At 38.0% G+C, this 15,921-nt stretch overlaps 1 protein-coding gene across 1 annotated transcript in view; it reads left to right on the top strand.

Moving 5' to 3' along the window:
* Positions 1–15,921, top strand: part of LOC126279036 (transport and Golgi organization protein 1) — a 195,293-nt gene that overhangs the window by 22,512 nt on the left and 156,860 nt on the right. The gene's annotated exons all lie outside the window — the stretch shown is intronic.

Raw genomic sequence — 15,921 nt, 5'->3', positions numbered from 1 at the left:
GAAAAAAAGGACAGGTGTACACTCGCACACACACACACACACACACACATATCCATCCGCACATACACAGACACAAGCAGACATATTTAAAGGCCTTTAAATATGTCTGCTTGTGTCTGTGTATGTGCGGATGGATATGTGTGTGTGTGTGTGTCTGTGCGCGAGTGTACACCTGTCCTTTTTTTCCCCTAAGGGAAGTCTTTCCGCTCCCGGGATTGGAATGACTCCTTACCCTCTCCCTTAAAACCCACATCCTTTCATTTTTCCCTCTCCTTCCTTCCTTCCTGACGAAGCAACTGCCAGTTGCGAAAGCTCGTAATTCTGTGTGTGTTTGTGTGTTTTGTTCATGTGCCTGTCTGCCGGCGCTTTCCCGCTTGGTAAGTCTTGGAATCTTTGTTTTTAATATATTTTTCCCATGTGGAAGTTTCTTTCTGTTTTATATAGTGGGGCTACAGTGAATATTTCTAGCTCTTTAAATAAGTGTGTGCAGGATGATCTTGGATGAGCTCCAGCAATTATTCTGATCACACGCTTTTGTGCAATGAACACTTTTACTCAATGATGAGTTACCCCAGAATATGATGCCATATGAAAGCAGATAATGAAAATAGGCATGGTAAGCTAATTTACTCAGATGTATATCCCCAAAATTTGCAATGACTCTAATAGCATAAGTAGCTGAACTCAAACGTTTCAGCAGATCCTCAGTGTGGTTTTTTTTTTTTTCCCCAGTTCAACCCCTCATCAATGCGTACACCTAGAAATTTTGAATATTCTACCTCAGCTACCAATTTCCGATCGAAGTCTATATTTATTAATGGGGTCATTCCATTTACTGTGTGGAACTGTATATACTGTGTTTTGTCAAGGTTTAATGAGAGCCCATTTGCAGAGAACCAGTTAATGATTTTCTGAAAAACATCATTTACAATTTAATTCTTGTCTGTCGGGTGTGATAGCTATACATGTATCATCGGCAAAAAGTACCCGTTTTGCATCTTCGTGAATATAGAATGGCAAGTCATTAATATATATTAAGAACAGCAAAGGTTCCATGACTGAACCTTGTGGCACCCCATTGTTGATTGTTCCCCAGTTTGAGAAATCGCCAGTTTTTTGCATATTATGTGATCTGTTTATTTCAACTTTCTACACTCTTCCCATTAGGTATGATTTAAACCATTTGAGCACTGTCCCATTCATACCACAATACTTCAGCTTATCTAGAAGTATTCCATGATTTACACAATGAAAATCCTTTGATAGATCACAAAAAATCCCAATGGGTGACTTCCGGTTACTCTATATATAGCATTTTCCGTTGAAAAAACGTTCTGGAAACCAAACTGACATTTTGTTAAAACTTTATTTTTACAAAGGTGTGAAGCTACTCTACAATACATTACTTTTTCAAGAATTTTGGATAAGGCAGTCAGAAGAGAGATTGGTTGGTAGTTGTTGACATCAGACGTATCCCCTTTTTTATACAGTGGTATAACAATGGCATACTTCAGTCTATCTGGGAAAATACGATGCTTCAGAGAGCTATTACATATGTGGCTAAGAATCCCAGTTATTTCTTGGGAACAAGCTTTTATTATACTGCTGGAAATGCCATCAATCCCATGTGAGCTTTTATTCTTGAGAGAGTTTATTATCTTCCTAATTTCAGATGGAGAGGTGGGTGGAATTTCAATTGTATCAAATGGTGTGGCTAAGGCCGCTTCCATTAACTGTGTTGTTTCTTCTAATGAACATTTAGATCCTATTTTTTTCTACAACATTTAAATTTTTTTATTATTATTGTTTACCAAGTTTCCATTCACTTTGATGGTTATGCCGTCATCCTGTACTCTTGGTTCTCCTGTCTCCCTTGTAATAATATTCCAAATTGTTTTGATTTTGTTATCAGTGGTATTAATCTCAGACATGATGCACATGATTCTAGACTTTTTAATAACCTTTCTTAATGTAGCACTGTTGTTGTTGTTGTTGTTGTTGTTGTTGTTGTTGTTGTCTACAGTCGTGAGACTGGTTTGATGCAGCTCTCCATGCTACTCTATCCTGTGCAAGCTTCTTCATTTCCCAGTACCTACTGCAACCTACATCCTTCTGAATCTGCTTAGTGTATTCATCTCTTGGTCTTCCTCTACGATTTTTACCTTCCACTCTGCCCTCCAATGCTAAATTTGTGATCCCTTGATTCCTCAAAACATGTCCTACCAACCGATCCCTTCTTCTAGTCAAGTTGTGTCACAAACTTCTCTTCTCCCCAATCCTATTCAATACCTCCTCATTAGTTACGTGATCTATCCACCTTATCTTCAGCATTCTTCTGTAGCACCACATTTCGAAAGCTTCTATTCTCTTCTTGTCCAATCGTCCATGTTTCACTTCCATGCATGGCTACACTCCAAACAAATACTTTCAGAAATGACATCCTGATACATAAATCTACATTCGATGTTAACAAATTTCTCTTCTTCAGAAATGCTTTACTTGCCATTGCCAGTGTACATTTTATATCCTCTCTACTTCGACCATCGTCAGTTATTTTACTTCCTAAATAGCAAAACTCCTTTACTACTTTAAGTGTCTCATTTCCTAATCTAATTCCCTCAGCATCACCCGATTTAATTTGACTACATTGCATATCCTCGTTTTGCTTTTGTTGATGTTCATCTTATATCCTCCTTTCAAGACACTGTCCATTCCGTTCAACTGCTCTTCCAAGTCCTTTGCCGTCTCTGACAGAATTACAATGTCATCGGCGAACCTCAAAGTTTTTACTTCTTCTTCATGAATTTTAATACCTACTCCAAACTTTTCTTTTGTTTCCTTTACTGCTTGCTCAATACATAGATTGAATAACATCGGGGAGAGGCTACAACACTGTCCCACTCCCTTTCCAACCACTGCTTCTCTTTCATGCCCCTCGACTCTAATAACTGCCATCTTGTTTCGTACAAATTGTAAATAGCTTTTCGCTCCCTGTATTTTACCCCTGCCACCTTCAGAATTTGAAAGAGAGTATTCCAGTCAACATTGTCAAAAGCTTTCTCTAAGTCTACAAATGCTAGATACGTAGGTTTCCCATTTCTTAATCTTTCTTCTAAGATAAGTCGTAAGGTCAGTATTGCCTCACGTGTTCCAACATTTCTACGGAATCCAGTCTGATCCTCCCCGAGGTCCGCATCTACCAGTTTTTCCATTCGTCTGTAAAGAATTCGCGTTAGTTTTTGCAGCTGTGACTTATTAAACTGATAGTTCGGTAATTTTCACATCTGTCAGCACCTGCTTTCTTTGGGATTGGAATTATTATATTCTTCTTGAAGTCTGAGGGTATTTCGCCTGTCTCATACATCTTGCTCACCAGCTGGTAGAGTTTTGTCACGACTGGCTCTCCCAAGGCCGTCAGTAGTTCTAATGGAATGTTGTCTACTCCGGGGGCCTTATTTCGACTCAGGTCTTTCAGTGCTCTGTCAAACTCTTCATGCAGTATCTTATCTCCCATTTCGTCTTCATCTACATACTCTTCCATTTCCATAATATTGTCCTCAAGTACATCTCCCTTGTATAAACCTTCTATATACTCCTTCCACCTTTCTGCCTTCCCTTCTTTGCTTAGAACTGGATTGCCATCTGAGCTCTTGATATTCATACACGTGGTTCTCTTCTCTCCAAAGGTCTCTTTTATTTTCCTGTAGGCAGTATCTATCTTACCCCTAGTGAGATAAGCTTCTACATCCTTACATTTGTCCTCTAGCCATCCCTGCTTAGACATTTTGCACTTCCTGTCGATCTCATTTTTGAGACGTTTGTATTCCTTTTTGCCTGCTTCATTTACTGCATTTTTATATTTTCTCCTTTCATCAATTAAATTGAATATTTCTTCTGTTACCCAAGGATTTCTAGTAGCCCTTGTCTTTTTACCTACTTTATCCTCTGTTGCCTTCACTACTTCATCACTCAGAGCTACCCATTCTTCTTCTACTGTGTTTCTTTCCCCCATTCCTGTCAATTGTTCCCATATGCTCTCCTTGAAACTCTGTACAACCTCTGGTTTAGTCAGTTTATCCAGGTCCCATCTCCTTAAATTCCCACCTTTTTGCAGTTTCTTCAATTTTAATCGACAGTTCATAGCCAATAGATTGTGGTCAGAGTCCATATCTGCCCCTGGAAATGTCTTACAATTTAAAACCTGGTTCCTAAATCTCTGTCTTACTATTATATAATCTATCTGATACCTTCTCGTATCTCCAGGGTTCTTCCATGTATACAACCTTCTTTTATGATTCTTGAACCAAGTTTTAGCTATGATTAAGTTATGCTCTGTGCAAAATTCTACCAGACGGCTTCCTCTTTCATTTCTTAGCCCCAATCCACAATCACCTACTATGTTTCCTTCTCTCCCTTTTCCTACTAACGAATTCCAGTCACCCATGACTATTAAATTTTCGTCTCCCTTCACTACCTGAATAATTTCTTTTATCTCATCATACATTTCTTCAATTTCTTCATCATCTGCAGAGCTAGTTGGCATATAAACTTGTACTACTGTAGTAGGCATGGGCTTTGTGTCTATCTTGGCCACAATAATGCGTTCACTATGCTGTTTGTAGTAGCTTACCCGCACTCCTATTTTTTTTATTCATTAGTAAATCTACTCCTGCATTACCCCAATTTGATTTTGTATTTGTAACCCTGTAGTCACCCGACCAAAAGTCTTGTTCCTCCTGCCACCGAACTTCACTAATTCCCACTATATCTAACTTTAACCTATCCATTTCCTTTTTTAAATTTTCTAACCTACCTGTCCGATTAAGGGATCCGACATTCCACGCTCCGATCCTTAGAATGCCAGTTTTCTTTCTCCTGATAACGACGTCCTCCTGAGTAGTCCCCGCCCGGAGATCCGAATGAGGGACTATTTTACCTCCGGAATATTTTACCCAAGAGGACGCCATCATCATTTAATCATACAGTAAAGCTGCATGTCCTCGGGAAAAATTACGGCTGTAGTTTCCCCTTGCTTTCAGCCATTCGCAGTACCAGCACAGCAAGGCCGTTTTGGTTAATGTTGCAAGGCCAGATCAGTCAATCATCCAGACTGTTGCCCCTGCAACTACTGAAAAGGCTGCTGTCCCTCTTCAGGAACCATACGTTTTTCTGGCCTCTCAACAGATACCCCTCCATTGTGGTTGCACCTACGGTACGGCCATCTGCATCGCTGAGGCACGCAAGCCTCCACACCAATGGCAAGGTCCATGGTTCATGGGGGGGGGGAGGGGGGGGGTGTAGCACAGTAGTTTTTATAATATTTGGCTGTTTCTGGGTCATTACTCTTTCTTGATGTTAGATACAGTTCCCTTTTGTGGTTACAAAATATTTTTATTCCTTTAGTAAGCCAAGGTTTTTTGCATAGTTTCTTATAATTAGATTTAACTACTTTCTTGGGGAAACAGTTTTCAAATTCTCTTACAAGTGTATCATCAAATAAGTTATATTTTAAATTAGCATTGGGTTCCTTGTACACCTCATCCCAGTCTAACTGCTTAAGGTTTTCTCTTTAAGTTTCTAATTGTTGAGTAATTAATTGAATGCACAACTTTGGAGGGTAGTTTTGAATTACTGAATGGAGCTATGTCATATACTGTAACTAGCTGAGCATTATGATCAGAAAGCCCATTCTCAACAGGACAACAATTTATGTTTTTAAACCTATCTTGGTCTATAAAAGTGTTATCTATCAACGTGCTGCTGCCCTTTACTACCCGAGTAGGAAAATTAATGACAGATGTCAAACTGAAATGGTTCCGCACTATGAGGAGTGTAGTGGCTTTGTTTTTCTTTTATCTGTCATTTATTAAGTCTGTTAGCTCACATTTTAACTTAATATTGTGTTACGAGGTATTTTTGTTTTAAAACTAAACATAATTGCAGCTCCAGTGGCATAGATAGTTACATACTGTATGTGTGAAATTTTCTTCTCTGCACTAACCATCATTCACAAAACGTTAAGTAACTATAAGGTTGAATAACAGGTTAACTGTTTTTGTTCTGTTGATTTTTGTTTATTTCTAACTAGTTTTCGGCTTATTGGCCCCTCTTCCGGAAGCTGGCCCAATAAACTGTTTTTGTTCTACTGATTTGTGTTTATTTCCGACTAATTTTCAGCTTACTTGTTATTCAGTCTTAAATACGGAATTGTTCTATGAATAAGTGAAGAACTGACAGAAAAATCCATAAATTACATTAAGTAACTCTTTTTGTCTCATATTGTCAAACAAATGGCGTGTATTCCGCCTAACAATGAAGTGGAATTGAATTTTGCTAATGATAGAACTGTTGAGTCTTGTACGATAGGAATCCAGGGAGAGAATGTTTGGTGGCCGGTATCCTCTTTCTACAACACAACTGCACACAGGTATTAACGTAGTTCTTTAATAACATCAGCAGGAAGCTGCTTAATTTTAAGAGTCCTTGTGGTGTGGTACAAGCTCTTTACTAATAGTCCGCATAGCCTCCCTGCTGGTGAAGTACAAGTCCTACCAAGCGACAAATGACAGACACCAAATTAGGATGCGAGTTAGTGTGCCAGCGACTGAGCTAGTGACCTAGTGACTGCTGACTGAATCTGAGACAGCCCACCGGTCTGGGGCAGTGATCTAAATACTTGGACGAGAGGGCGTTGGCGGTGTGTTGCGAATCTGTTTTTGGGCTCTCTCCTGATAGGCGCACTTGATGCAGTGCCTACTATCAATCTTCTTACTACATCTTTGTTGACCGGTGTGCTGGCGGCAGCTTAAGCCAGCACAATAACTATACCATATTGAGATCTGGATATCACCACCTTGATGCGGTATTTATTGCAAGAGGATCTGAGCTGCCGTAGACTTGCATGAAAGATGACGCGTCAGCAATAAGAAACAGTAATGTTAATGGCAGTCACTAATGAACAAAATGTATGGCCAAAATAACTTACACATGATGTGTCTCTGCCAAGTAACATAGCTTGATGAAACTTGAACTATGCACAGAAAGAATTGGTACAGTATAAGGCACCCAGGAACATTGTTGAACATGATCGGATTGGTGGTTGAGATGTTATGGGTGGGGAAGCATAATATTGTTTGAGCATTCTGACCTGTGAATCTCTGAACAGTGTATACCCACAGGTCAACATTACTGTGATGTTGAACTGCTTACCCATGTGCATCTTTTTGGGTGCATTTGGCCCTGACTTAGTTTTAATGGGTGACAATGCATAACTGCATCGGTTGGCACAGGTGGAAGATCTGTTGGAACATGAATGTATTTGGCAAATGAACTGGCCTTTTTACTCTCCCTGAGTTGCATCCCATCAAGCATCTGTGGGATGTATTGGGGAGACACATTTCAGCATATACACATGTACCAATGACCATCCAGCAGTTGTCAGTACGTTGGCAGAGGAATGCAATACCCTGCTACAAGAAATCTTTACCAACCTTGTGGCCAGCATAGGAGCATGGTACAGACCATGTATTATTGTCCACAACGATCTCACACCCTACTAATAACCATGTCCTCCCTATTGTATTGTCTGTGGGCCCAACACAAATCACGATGACTTTAGTGTAATTCTTGTCTGTGAATAAAAGTGTCACTTGCATTTGTTTCGTTGTGTATTTCTTCCAGTTACCTTATATACTACCCTGTAACAGTTCTTTCTACGTATTGTCCAAGTTTCATGAAGCTATGGTACTTGCCAGTTATATGTCGTGGGAAAGCTACTTTCATCCTTAAGTTTAGCGCACTATTGTATGTTATAAATGAGGCTGGCAAAGTGCCTTGGCAGGAAAGTGAAATCTGAGGTCATACATAAGGAAAAATATGAGCCGTCATATGAATTTCCTTTTACATGTACAGGTTTGTTAATTTCATTTTTCATATTGATTGTTATTTTTGGTAGTTGTATTTATAAATTCTTGTGAAATGTAATAAAATGAAACTTATGTGCCACTGCAACTCTTCCTGACACTATCCAGCAATCTGTTTTAGAGTCGTGCTTACTGAATATGGGTTTGTAATAACATTATTGTCCAAGATGATAATGTGACTTAATTCATGTAATACAAGATTCAATGCCATTATTGCCACTTGTTCACAAAACAAGGGTGGGAACAGTATCCCTTATCAAACCCTGTAAGAAATTATAATGCATTCTGCCATCAATGCTTCTTTCTTATTGGTTATTCATTTCATTTGCTGTTCACATTTACAATAAAATAATTAACAAATTGTATATTTATCGTTATACCAACAATGAGTGTATGAGACATGTTTGCCAGTATCTAACCATTGATCAATTACGCTGTGCTTACATTAGAAATTTTGAATTTACATAGTTATTTGATCTATCTTGTCTTTAGTTGCATGTTAAAAAAACTCATTATCAGATTCTGTCATGATTTTTGTCTCTTTGCTCGATTGTGCCAGAAGCGGCACTGTGCAACCTGTCAGCATTAAGAAAAATGTGGGAGTTTCAAAAAAATGTATGCATAGTCGATGCTCTACAGACATTCCTCTTGTGGGAACACGGTGAGAGTTTATGACGTATTCTGTTTCCCTTTCTTTTTTTTTTTTTCTGAGGACACACTATCATTTAAATAAGTGTGGCTGAAAATCAAACACAATATGACAACATATGAATTTTTTCCACCACAAACTCAATAATTCTTGAGGTAAACAGCTGTTGCTACTGGCAACTATAGAATCTAACAAACTCTATTGATAGCTTCAACAAAAAGCACATCAGGTCTAAAGCTCCTGCTAGATCTGTATCATTTGATAATTTCAGTCCATTGTCTTGTTAGTTGTTTTTAGATGGAGATGGATTTTTAATACGATATTTGTGGAGAACTACCTCAACAGGAATAGGGGAATATCAAAACAAAGTTGTTTCAGTAAATAATTGTTTAGAGGCACAGTCTGCTTCTGGAACCTAAACCTGTAATGGAAGAGAACTGCAAGTTTCATTATTGTCTTGCTTTGGAGAATGCTGTTTCTTTCGCAAGACACACAGTGAGACTATATCCTTGTAGACAATTAGCTAATGAAATGTGCATATTTGATTGTGGATTATACAGGAGGAGAAGGTCTGTGGAATGTTTTTCTGATGGGTTAGTGGCAAAGACACGGGTGTTGGATGCCTCAATAAATCGACACAAATGAAATAGATATTTGTCTCATAACTATAAGCATTTATGATGATGTATATTCTAAGTAATCTCTGCAGCACAATGTAGACCACCCTATTGAGAGCTTGCATCAAAAACCAGAAAACCAACAGCAACCCACAAGTAATGCTTTGAAACTCCATAATCTATTCAGTAGTTTCTTTCCTAGCCCAAGTGGAGCATTGTCTTTTCAGAGTAAAGTATGTATATAGCTACGTACCAAAAGGATCAGATATTACATTAGGCCCAGCAAATCCATAAAAATATTCGCAGAAATATTTTATAGAAACCACTTTACATAATTCTATTTAGTGCTGTGTCTTCGTGCTCTTTCACAGATAATTTCAATCATTTTGCGTTATATTTCACTGGCAACCCTTTCCCTCACTTTATTTTGAGCATTACTGTTGCTGTACTCAGCACTGCTGTAATCGTAAATAATGGATATTTCCGCTCTACACCAACAAAAAGGAATATTGAACTCAGTATTGCCTTTCATTTTAATGGGTTCAAAGACAGTATATGACCAAAGCACAAACATTTGTAAACTGTCAGTAGCACAGCGTGGCATGTGGTTAAAAGTGAGAAATGTGGCATTCATCTGGCAGTGGTGTGGCATGGCGTAGGACTCAGTCACCTTGCGTCACTGTGGTGTTCACTGCAATATTAGACTGTACATACTCATCTGAAGTTGCAAGCTAGATGCATGCCTTGTACCACGTTAATCCAGTGCTTTACTCTCCAACCCACTGTCTCTCAAAGAATCGAAAAAAGATAAAGCCACTTAATATCATCCAGAAACATCATTTTTTCACTCAAAATCATATGACAGTGCCAAAACCTGATAAGAAAGCCATAAATCAAAAAATGTGCCTGTATTAGGTGCTATACTAATTCAGGGTATTGTATGTTTTGACTGCTTCCATTGAGATCATTAAATTTCCAACTATGGTACATAAAGTATCACGAAGTTACACTACAAAGATATGAACTACAAGCATAAACCTATGAAAACAAGAAAAGAAAACATCTTGTACCTTTTAGAAACAGATTAGCCTAACAAAACACTTGTGAAAGCAAGATGCAAGCTATGGAGCAAGCCAGTCACTTAGCACATGTATACTAAAAACTGGCACACAGACAGAGATGACAATGTGCAGCTTGTTTCATTACAAAAATATGAACTGCAAATTATGAAAACAAGAAAAGAACATGAGCCTCAATGTCCTTTATACCACGAATAAAAAAAGCTAAAAATTAGCAAGTACTCAGCAACTAGCACAAGTGCCTTTCACATTGTTATTCACCTCTTGTCTTCAGCCGGCCAGAGTGGCCATGCGGTTCTGGGCACTACAGTCTGGAACCAAGCGACCGCTACAGACACAGGTTTGAATCCTGCCTCGGGCATGGACGTGTTAGGTTTAATTAGTTCTAAGTTCTAGCCGACTGGTGACCTCAGAAGTTAAGTTGCATAGTGCTCAGAGCCATTTGAACCTCTTGTCTTCAACAGCATCACAGAAGAAAATTGCACGATTGACAGTTTGTTAGGAAGAAAGAACCAGAGTTACAGAAAGTTTCTTGTAGAAAACATGGCATGATTTTAAATTTCATCTGTAACGTCGATAAATTTTTTTTTTACTGTTACAGTCTTCACTTAGGGAGTGTTAGCAATGTGACCATTTTATTTGAATGATATGAAGTGTTACAGCATATAAGAGGAAAAATTATCATTAATTTGAAGTTTTAATCAATAAAATAACATAATTCAATACTAGGCTTTTAAAAAATTATATTTGTGAGACATTTATTCTATCATTGACGAGTCTTATCAGATCCATCCTTCAGATGATTATTGGCATTTTATGTTCATGCAGAACAATTACTGGATGATTATTTTCTGGCAATATTCTGAAAATATTTTAGTTGATTTGTAAACTGATGCTAGCACTTTTTTTTTTTTTTAAGACTGTTTATTCATTCATTCACTGAAATCTTGAAGTTTGTAAAAGCTGAGATCCCAGTGTGCTCCAACAGTGACTCATGAAAAAACATCAATAAAGAAACTTTAAATTTTTTGAAAGTTATTTTACCTCTTTTGGAGATAAATACCACAGAAACCAATGGAAAGGAGCTGAAAGCAGAAAATAAACAGAGAGAAAAGTCTCCACCCCCATTCTCTAGCAATTAAAGAATACATGAAAAGAACAAATATCATCAGCCAAGAGTTTAATTCTCAGGAAGCTGTAGAAATTTTACTGAAGAAGAGATAGTTGATCATTGCATTTATGAAAAGGGATAAGATGCTTAACACATTGACTACCATGGGGATGCCAGTGACCAAAACAGACTCTTGGGCACGACACTGTGTGCGTGCCAATTCTCGCAGCATGACCTTGCACCTGGTACTGTGGCATGGTCTGCCCTGGCAGTGAGTCAGCCACCACTACGCAACAACAAAACTATCAGCAATTTTCTTTTCCCCCTTTTTTTTTTTTTTTGATAAGTTTCTCTACTGGGTTTTTATGACCTAAAAGTTACATAACCCAAAAAGGAAAAAAATGCTGTTCTGGCCAGAAGATTAAAAAATTTCCTCAGTAACATAAAAAATGACCTAACATTGTCAAAATAAGATAAAATGTCTGTCTTAAAATAAATTACTATATCAGTTTATGAAAATGAACTATATATTTAAGAATGAAGTGCAAATGAAACAAATGAAAAGCAAACTTAACTATGAAATGTTATTTTTTACTAACGTTTGTTAGCTGCTTATTATTATTATTATTATTATTATTATTATTATTATTATTATTATTATTATTATTTGTTTTTCTTCAGTTTGTGACCTCTGATTTGCAGTATACAATGAACAACTTGTGAAAATTTTTGAATAAAAAAGATTTCTTGGTGTACTTGAAAAAACTTCTTTCTGCTTCATCTGACACAGTATAAGCATATTTAAAATGGACAATATCATTTGAATCTAAATGATTAAGAAAGAACCTTTCACCCAACAAAATCATTGAACTGGAACACAGTGTGTTTTACCATTCACTGTTTTTCTAACTGCTTTTTCCATTTTCTTTCACACTTCCATTTTTTTCACTTCTAATTTATTCATGTTTTTTTCCATTTCTTCTGTTTGCTTTGCTGATGGTACTTGTGATTGCTCCAAAGCAGTTATTTCCAAAGCAGGTATATCATCATCATCATCATTTAAGATTGATTATGCCTTTCAGCATTCAGTCTGGAGCATAGTCCCCCTTATAAAATTCCTCCATGTTCCCCTATTCAGTGCTAACATTGGTGCCTCGTCTGATGTTAAACCTATTACTTCAAAATCATTCTTAACCGAATCCAGGTACCTTCTCCTTGATCTGCCCCGACTCCTCCTACCCTCTACTGCTGAACCCATGAGTCTCTTGGGTAACCTTGCTCTCCCATGCGTGTAACATGACCCCATCATCTGAGCCTGTTCGCCCTGACTGCTACATCTATAGAGTTCATTCCCAGTTTTTCTTTGATTTCCTCATTGTGGACACTCTCCTGCCATTGTTCCCATCTACTAGTACCTGCAATCATCCTAGCTACTTTCATATCCGTAACCTCAACCTTGTTGATAAGGTAACCTGAATCCACCCAGCTTTCGCTCCCATACAACAAAGTTGGTCGAAAGATTGAATGGTGCACAGATAACTTAGTCTTGGTACTGACTTCCTTCTTGCAGAAGAGAGTAGATCGTAGCTGAGTGCTCACTGCATTGGCTTTGCTACACCTTGCTTCCAGTTCTTTCACTATGTTGCCATCCTGTGAGAATATGCATCCTAAGTACTAGAAACCGTCCACCTGTTCTAACTTTGTTCCTCCTATTTGGCACTCAATCTGTTTGTATCTCTTTCCCACTGACATTACTTTCATTTTGGAGATGCTAATCTTCATACCATAGTCCTTACATTTCTGATCTAGCTCTGAAATATTACTTTGCAAACTTTCAATCGAATCTGCCATCACAACTAAGTCATCCGCATATGCAAGACTGCTTATTTTGTGTTCACATATCTTAATCTCACCCAGCCAGTCTATTGTTTTCAACATATGATCCATAAATAATATGAACAATAGTGGAGACAGGTTGCAGCCTTGTCTTACCCCTGAAACTACTCTGAACCATGAACTCAATTTACCGTCAACTCTAACTGCTGCCTGACTATCCTCCATGTAAAGACCTTTAATTGCTTGCAAAAGTTTGCTTCCTATCCCATAATCTCGTAGAACAGACAATAACTTCCTCCTAGGAACCCGGTCATATGCCTTTTCTAGATCTACAAAGCATAGATACAATTTCCTGTTCTACTCATAACACTTCTCCATTATTTGCCGTAAGCTAAATATCTGGTCCTGACAACCTCTAAGAGGCCTAAACCCACACTGCTTTTCATCCAATTGGTCCTCAACTAATACTCGCACTTTCCTTTCAACAATACCTGAGAAGATGTTACCCACAACGCTGATTAAAGAGATACCTCTATAGTTGTTGCAATCTTTTCTGTTTCCATGTTTAAAGATTGGTGTGATTACTGCTTTTTTCCAGTCTGATGGAACCTGTCCCGACTCCCAGGCCATTTCAATTACCCTGTGTAGCCATTTAAGACCTGCCATTCCACTGTATTTGATGAGTTCTGACTTAATTTCATCCACCCCAGCTGCTTTATTGCAGTGCAATCTATTGACCATTTTCTCCACTTCCTCAAATGTGATCCTATTTCCATCATCATTCCTATCCCATTCTACCTCGAAATCTGAAACATTACTGATCGTATTCTCACCTACATAGAGCAACTCTTCAAAATATTCCCTCCATCTGCCCAAGGCAGATTCACCAGCAGTTTTCCTGACCTGTCCAAAATACTTGTCATTTCCTTCTTACCTCCCTTTTGAAGACTGCTAATTACACTCTAGTGCAGGTATAACAGCAGGAATAAATCCAAAATTTGATTTTATATATGAAAGTTTGCTTGAAAATGCAGCATTAGACATTTACTCTGGGGCTACTCCAATTGAAGCAGCTTCTCTGCTGCCAAATGAAGCAGTTATTCATTATCACAATAATAGTTATAGGCATCATTCCACGACCACCATCTTGTCAAAGTGAAAGGTGGTGGTAAGGAAATTTCCAGAGCTAATAACTTAAGTTCTGCAACACATGAAAGGGCTTTCAAAAAAACCTTTTCGACACACCAAATAAATTTCTCAGTTTAACTGAACTTACTATGAATTTCTGTAACTCTGTGTAAGGTGCGAGCTAAATCAGTCACATGCAGTGTTTTACTGTATTTTGCTTTTAATTAGTCAGCAGTCAATATGAAGAGCAGCACATTATGATGCTTCACCCCTACAGGCCTAATGGCACCCGTAGATCTGTCGAACAATTTACTAATGCTGGGAGAATCTAGTTTTTGTGAACTTTCATAGCTTATAAGAAACTTTTTGCCTGGATCCTCTTCTTTCAAAGCTCCCACAGTGACATTTACAATATATCTTTCCATGGAGTCTGTGGTTTTATCAGTTGATATACATATAATGTTTTTTATTTGCAACCTTTGGTCTGTTTGTTTGTTTGTTTGTTTGTTTGTTTGTTTTAGATTTGGCTGACATAGCCCTTTCTTAATGTGGAAGAATCAGGAGTAGATTTGCCTGTGTATTCTTCTAAGAATGCGTGAAATTTTGGATGGTTCAGTTTACTTAAAGGAATGTCAACACAACAAAAATCTGGACAAAGTTCTTCTCAGGATTCCCATGGGAGCTTTTGCTGTAGTGTTTTTCCACTTTCAATCTGCTGTACTCTGCTTCTGAGTTTCTCTGTTGCCATATGCAGCTGAGCGTTAATTTACTTCTCTGCAGTTACTGTTACCTCGTGCTTTACAATACGGTAGTTTACCATCACTCAAAAATGTTTTCTCATGATATTAAGACATTAAGTTTTATAATTTTACTTCAATACCTTGTTTCATGTTGGTGAGTTCTCTCAATATTGTGAGAAAGTATTTTTGAGTGATGGTAAAATACTGTATTGTGAATAGTGTGTGACAAGAGTAACTGCAGAGAAGTAAATTAACATTCAGCAGTGTATGGAAACAGAAAAACTAAAAAGTGGATTACAGCAGATTGAAAATGGAAAAATGCAACAGCAAAAGCTACTATGGGAAGCTCACCAATCCTATTCACCATTCTGTGAAGTGCTTTGTTCACCTTTCTGTTGATCTGACATTCCTTTAAGTAAACCGAACCATTTTTTCTTGACTATATTGCATGTACTTCAGACTTTTAAGACTGAATAACACATTGAGACACTTGTCAGCAGTTCAGAGTCCAAAATGGCTTAATCATCAATCTGCTTATAGGGTAACAGTTTTTAGTCATCAGTCTTCTGGCTGGTTTGATGCACCTGCCATGAATTCCTCTCCTGTGACAGCTTCTTCAGCCCAGAGTAGCACTTTCAACGTATATGTCTTCAATTATTTGCTGGATGTATTCCAGTCTCAGTCTTCGTCTGCAGTTTTTGCCTTCTACTCCTCCTCCTAGTACCATGGAAGTCATTCCCTGATGTCTTAACAGATGTCCTATCATCCTATCCCTTCTCCTTGTCAGTGTTTTCCACATACTCATTTCCTCTCCGATTCTCCACAGAACCTCCCCATTT

The sequence above is a fragment of the Schistocerca gregaria genome, chromosome 6, assembly GCF_023897955.1.
Source record: "Schistocerca gregaria isolate iqSchGreg1 chromosome 6, iqSchGreg1.2, whole genome shotgun sequence".
Classification (NCBI taxonomy): Eukaryota; Metazoa; Arthropoda; class Insecta; order Orthoptera; family Acrididae; genus Schistocerca; species Schistocerca gregaria.
Note: the sequence above shows the minus strand (reverse complement) of the source record. Positions and strands in the feature narration are given on the sequence as shown.